The sequence below is a fragment of the Argopecten irradians genome, chromosome 11 (genome assembly GCF_041381155.1).
Source record: "Argopecten irradians isolate NY chromosome 11, Ai_NY, whole genome shotgun sequence".
Lineage (NCBI taxonomy): Eukaryota > Metazoa > Mollusca > Bivalvia > Pectinida > Pectinidae > Argopecten > Argopecten irradians.
Window position 1 is genome coordinate 37,262,533 of NC_091144.1, and position 7,371 is coordinate 37,269,903.

At 32.1% G+C, this 7,371-nt stretch overlaps 1 pseudogene; it reads right to left on the reverse strand.

Annotated features, from left to right (window-relative positions):
- Positions 1-2,236: 2,236 nt before the first annotated feature.
- Positions 2,237-3,511, reverse strand: LOC138334617 (galanin receptor type 1-like; annotated as a pseudogene).
- Between the last annotated feature and the right edge of the window lie 3,860 nt (positions 3,512-7,371).

Genomic DNA, 7,371 nt, shown 5'->3' on the forward strand with positions numbered 1-7,371 from the left:
AACCAACATTCATCACCTGCAAATATCTTCATTCTGTAATTATTCATTTTTTTCTTTTTGTTATTTTACATTATATATTTTATGTTTTACATTAAAAAAACTATAAATAAATTTTGCCTTTTAGTTATTATTTTTTTATTCTGTGGAGAATTGTATTTTTTTTAAAAAAATATATTGACAATTTACCATGCGACAACTTGCGTAGTAAGACTTGTTTCATATTATACAAAATTTCAACACACTTTGAGTTGTGTGTAATGAGTACTTGGCTATAAAGCATTGGTAATTATGTGTAGAATTGGAGTTAGATTACATCCAAACATTTCCTATATGAAAAAGTATTAGATGAAAACGACTTCTTTTGAATGCTTATAATACAATTACTTTATTCGAATTCACTTATTTAATTAACTTTTTTATTTTACAATATAGAGATAAATGTGTGAGCAAAGGATTTCGGTACTATACATATAAGTCTTTATCCAAAGATCAGTTCTATCTAAATTGAAGTTGTAACTGAAAACAAACTTTTGATAAGACACTTTGTATATGTAGCTTGATAATTGGCCGCTCAGTGGTCCTTTCAAGGAATCAGAATGGTCATATTATTGACTTTTCCTTCAAAGCCACACATGTACCATGCTATTGAAATGATAATCATGTACATATGTACTCTGCTCGCTCCTAGTTCCATCAAACTCTTTAGCTTAGTTTACGAGTTATCTCTCGTTGCTTAATCATTTCGTTCATGTCGATAAACACTTTAGTATACATGCTTTCTCTCAGACGTTAAAACAGCGAAATGGATCATGACTGTTAACATCTATTACACAGAAAATCTTGCATTAGTTGATGTTTTAACCTCATTTCAGGTGATGGAAATATATTTTCTTATTTTGTTAATTTTTTATAAACTTTTTAGTGGGCCTTTAACTGTGTTTCATTTTAATAAAACAAATCCTATCGTTTCATAACTTAAAATTGAAATTAAAAATATATTGATACTTACATTGTTTAGACGCTTTTTACATCATACGCATCATGAACTTAATTGGACTGTCAACATTCTGCTGTTGTTAAATCAGTTAGATTTAATGTGCATCAAACTAATATTTTTGAATGTTTGAACGTTGTATCGATGCAATCCACTAGAAATACCTTTAGTACTTCTTTAACTCTTTAAAAGACAATCACCTTATATCATTTTTGTATCTCAGTTGCGTTAAGTACACTATCAAATCATATGAAAATTATTACGTTTGTATACAAATATTTTTGTAAGCTATATGCCTGTATCTAGTGTTAAGTTCCATATCACATATAATATTGTAACTTACGTGTACATTTTATTTGTCCGGATCGTCTCTAAACGCATTGGTTCCTCTTAGGTTAAGACTGCCTGGTAATTATTCGTCCTTAACAGAAATGATTTGTTCATTATCTATGAATATGCCACAGTGACTATGAAGGCTCTTTATGCGACAACAGGAGGCATGGTTGTTTTCTTCATTGATGTACATCAATGGAATTTTGTCGGTCAATAACTTTAGATTTTAATGACATTGAACTTGTCCGTCAAGTCTTTGTATACATGTGATTGTTCTTTTCTTTCAAAACAATAAGAAACGAATCCTGAAGTGGGAATGTACAAACACAACAAATAATTTTTTCATTTTCATGTTTCACCAGATGATATACCTACTTTTATGTAGATAAATAAAACTCGATGACAAACTTCCTTTAGCGCTTTCGCCATGTATGATTGCTCTGGAATATAAATGCCTAGAGGAAGTTTGTCTTGGAGTTTTATTTTTCTATATATTATTTAACTCCATATTGACATGCACTTTCTTCGTGACTTACTCATATGTACATTAATGACTTTTTATATTATCAAATAGATTTATAAACGAATTCATACATTGTTGAATAATCCTTTTATCAATCTAGCCATTTAAATAATATTCATACATGCCTTGTTGAATAAATTCATACAAAAAATCATACATTAATTAGTTCCTTCTTATAAACATCATATATAAATTCATACATTGTTGGATACAATCATTCAATATTCAAACACTGGTACCAAAGGAGACCCTTTTTCTTTCCATTTTGAAAAGTCTCGGATTTCTAGTGTTAGATATTTTCGTTGGATACTTTGACAATTTAATTAGTTCCTTCTTATAAACATCATATATAAATTCATACATTGTTGGATACAATCATTCAATATTCAAACACTGGTACCAAAGGAGACCCTTTTTCTTTCCATTTTGAAAAGTCTCGGATTTCTAGTGTTAGATATTTCCGTTGGATACTTTGACAAGTCATGTGTTGGAGATCGTCGCCCACAGGCACCAATCCGTCGGAACGCTGTTCTAAATCTTTATGATAGCAATCCATATATGATTGGATTACCGGCACTGTTCACATTCAACATTAACCTTGCTATGCAGATGAGGTTTGTATAATTCTCGAATCCAATTTGTTCCTTGTCGTCGTTAGAAGAGTAAACAATCCACATTGTTACAACTCTAATTGGCACCAGGGAAACAAAGAAAAGCGTAACAACCCCTATTATCATCAGTATTGCCTGTTTTCGCTGAGGACGTGGCGGAATTTTTCATCGGAAGACCGCGTCAAAAAGAATTTCCTTATAAAAGCACAATACATAAATAGAAGGATTAAAAGCGGCAGGATGAAAAATACTGCTGCCATGGCGGTTACGTAGAATAAATGCCAGAATCCATTGACATGTGTGCGGCAGACCAACACTTCTGTCCCTTCATAAAAGGATGCTGACTCGTGATACGTCATGATGAAAAACGGAAGTAACAATAGATACGCGCATGCCCAGATGAGAAGAACACGGCTTCTGGCACTCTTTGCAAGTTGACAAATGTTGGTTTTGAGAGAGCGACATATGGCTTGGTAGCGTTCACAGCTGATGACCCATAGTGTAATTACCGAAGCTTTTAATGATGCTTTTTCAAACAGTGGTACCAGCTTACCTGCAATGAAAGAAATATACAATAATATTACATGAAGTTACGGCGTGTGCCAGTTGACATACAAAAATAACATATCTTTTATTAAAAAATCGATACATATGCCTATGATGGGTTTTTTCAAAATTTATACAAGTGCATTACAGATATATCAAACTGAAATGAAATGAAATTCAACCTCTTAAACTGTATGAAGTTGGATGAAGTTTAAAAAATCAATCTTCATGATATTAGAAAATGTTTAACATTGAGCCAAACGCCCATGGTCCTACCAACTGAAATTCACATGCAATTAATATAGATGCAAGAATAAACATGATCAAAATAAAATGTAAAGTCAAAAATTGCTAGATAGTAATATATTAAATTATTAATCTCCATTTCAGTACTTGCTGTAGTTCAATAAATTCAAATAAAAAATATTTACAAATTATACTTTCTGTTTATTTTGTTGACCAACAGACTACAGTATAACCCCTCTTACTCGAACTTGGTTCCATGGAATTCTCTTCAATCACGAACTAATCGCATGGTCCCGTCCGTGCCCCTGTTTATTTTATTAAAGAAATACTGAATATATAACTTCTCAAAAGTGGTCCGAAGGAATCATAATTTACGATATTATAATATTAACTGTCTCTGCTCGAAAAGTTCGACTGCATAGACTTCGTCAAGGAAATGAACCGTAGTCTACTAATTAAGTCACCATCTTCGGAGTGAGTTTTTTTTAAATAAGATGGTAGTTAGATGATGACTTGATCAGAAGACTACGGTTCATTTATTGACGAAGGCTATGCAGCAGAAAATTCGGAGTCATATATATTCAAATTAGTTGACGTGTCTGTAAACAACCAATACCTATGTCACACAGTGACGTCAAATCAATCTAAATCCAGTCTGTAGAAGATTTCAAATCAAGTTGGAAAGAATCAATCGAAATCCAGTCTGCATAGAAAAAATGCATATCGAGTGAACAGATTACTTGTGTCTTTTGGTTATTTTCTTAAATCGGCTCCGTTAGTTTTCAAACGTTTCATCAACAGAAGCCAAAACCACTGTATATGTATCCTGCAAACCAGCTATTTTTTTATTATCACGTCATTATTTTGCAATTCATGTCGTTTTTTCCGAAAAATATGACGTTACGCTCGCAAGCACATGACGTTGCAATAAATGCCTATCCGCAAGGGCAGATAACTCTGTAATACGCAATTACAGAATTTACACTTAACAGACATTGATCGCGAATTTATCAATTCGCGTATATATTGGATTTAACGAAGACGCGATGTGTAGAACACACGAAAATTAAATGACTTATAGTAACTACATATCATTTAGCCCTATTCAGTTCTTATGAAGTTGATTACTGAGTCAATTATTACAATATTTATAAATAATGACTTAGACTTGTAGTTTCCTACTATTGATGTACATGCAAAATTATAAAATATTTGATGTGAACAACTAAATGTTAATTTGAGTCAGCAGCTGGAGTATTTACGTAATAGCGAAAGCAATAAATAACACTAAAATATACTTTTAAAATGTCATCCCGTTTTTTCGAAGACAATAAAACCGTTCGCCAGAGTGTAATAATGATTGTGTATCGTGAGCATTTGATTATGTGAATGTATAGGTTGTTATGTATGACACTAAATACATGTAGTTATGAGATAAGGGAGATAACTCCTATAGCTTTATTATCAATACATCCTATAAAGGTCATATCATTAATTTAGGTTATAGAACTTTCTAGAATATTATCATGTATAAACAAATGTGTTTGTAAACATGTTGATTATAAGTAGAGATCTAGAATGATCTATTTCCAGAAAGTTCTGTGTGTTTATTTGTTTACTGTTTTTAGTTAGATATTTCTAGAAGAGGAAGGTTCTCCAATATTCTTGAATTAGGGTTTAGCTATATATACTCCAACTGTCCAAAGCTAATCAGAACTGTAATGAGACCTGTAATTAGACATATCAAGAATTGTACAGCGCCATATAAGATTCTATTGGGAGAGCTAGTGTGACTTTATCTGTGGATTATTACAACACTTTGTGTGGATTTATTCATATTGATTGGAACTTTACAAATCATCTGTGAACATTCATTTTCCTCGTGGATTTTTGATTATTGTTAATTTGAAACCTGGAAGGATCAAGGATTATACCAGGACATTCGCATACAGATAAGTAACACTTTAAATCATCGTATTACTCTTGTACCATGCACCACCAATTACTTTAGATATTGTAAACCATCTCTGTATAATCTTGTATATATAGTTAAATTGTGTTTTGAATTTAGCTGCTGGTTTCTCATTTCTGTTATTATAGGTCATAACAAGGTCATGGCGACTCTTGTATCCAATAGGTGTAGTAAATCGTTTAGTGCATTAAATCGAAACGTAAAATTGATTAAAACAAAGAGTAAATCATTTTCATTAGTTATAATAAATTAGAGATGTCAATGAAGCAATATTAAATTTAAAAAAAAAACTTAACTATGCCTTCATGTTCATAAAGGTAACTTCCAAAAATCGTGATGAGTTCGAGTTACATTTTATTACTAAAATGATAAAATTCTAGGTCGTTCTCACAATCTATCATATTGATATGCTCGATGCTTCCTAAGATAAAGTAACGGAGGGTCAATAAACCTAGACGTCGGATCTCATCCGTATGCTATCCAAGCCGTGTTGTTTGACACTCAAATCACTTCAAAACGAGGACATATCTCTTAATGGCAGATCAAGATCCTATCAAACTAACAATGTACTTTAGCAAAATTAGTCAGAATCTCCTCCTCCATCCTGATTCCAAAGAAAAAACATATCATACCGTTAGGAGGCATGAGGCATTGGAAATAAAGTGTTTGTCATATTAAACTCACTCTCCAGGAGATTGTCTGGGACCGCTGAGTCAGCCCAAACACTCTTACGAAAATAAGCTTGTCATTACTGCAGCACTGGTGAAGGCAAAGCCCCGGTGTCGGGATAATTTCCTGACAATCTGTACGCCATTATTTCTTATTTTTCTCATACACTTACGTAGAAAAAAATAGATTATCCGGAAATAATACCGAATTCGTTAGGTTACTGTAAAGCAATAGTTAATAAGGGGGTATACGGTACTATGTTTTTGCGATGATATTGAACTTAAAACATATTTGTTCATTTGAAGTAATATTAAGGGTTGTTTTCCATATAACACTGGATCCTTATAAACGTATCTCTGTTGGGTACGAATTACTTGGAGTAGTTAATATGGGGGAAATAAGTAATTAACTTACTATAATCAGAGCCTTAAATATGCTCCACCACGGACAGATCATAAACGATACTCATCATTTTAATAATAACTGATGTTTAATCGGGTATAATTAACACAAAAAAATCATATAAAATAATTCATTTTTCTTTTGGTGCATGCACAATCAGTGCTTATATTCGATATCGACCATAGCGCAATAGATTTTTTCGTTTGGTACACAGTTAATTATTTTTAATGTTATTAGCCCTGAAGTTAAATCATAATCTCAAACTTTTCATTGGTGGTAATAGTATTAAATAAGTACTTTTTGTAACTGAAGAACAATACTAATTGGTCTGCTCTTGTTTTTGATAGAGTAAAAAAGTACCGTTCGTCAGAGGAGTAGCATCTTTAACTAAAAGTCATTAGCGCATTTAAGACCATTTATGTCTCTGCTATACAAATGTATAAAGCAAACGTTTGTAATATTCAACATTCAGAAAGACAATTTCCATCCGGAAGTCCTGTTCATTAATCACCTTATTGCAATCATAATATACTTCATTAGGCTCTGTTCCACAGACGAATGCGCCTTATTTGCTGTAATAGTGATTCATGAAGGATTGTATTATCGTCTAGACATAATTACTCTGAGATCGGTTGAAGCTTTCCTTCTCGCTGTTTTTCTCTTGTTCTATAAAATCTATTTATATGTAGACTTGTTAAATGCAATTTCGTGTGTTGGTTGCATTCCAAGATCATCAATCACACACGTCAACGTTTATATAATAAATGCTCATTTTTTTGTATTTTTGCTTCATTCTTTTACAATTATTCCTCTAAGTCGTTTTAAAATATTGATTGTTCATATAGGAGATTTTCCAAGTAAGCTATGGTCAAGTATGGGTATAATACCAATGCATTATAGTCGGGTGTTCTTCATACACAGCTCAAGGTGTGTGCTGACGTTTTTTAAAATATGAAACAAGTCTAACTTCACAAGCGGTTGTCAAGTCTAAAGGCATGGTATAATGCCAATGAATCTTTTTTACAAATACAGTTTGTTGTTTTTTTCAATAGAAAAATATAAAATAACCACGAGC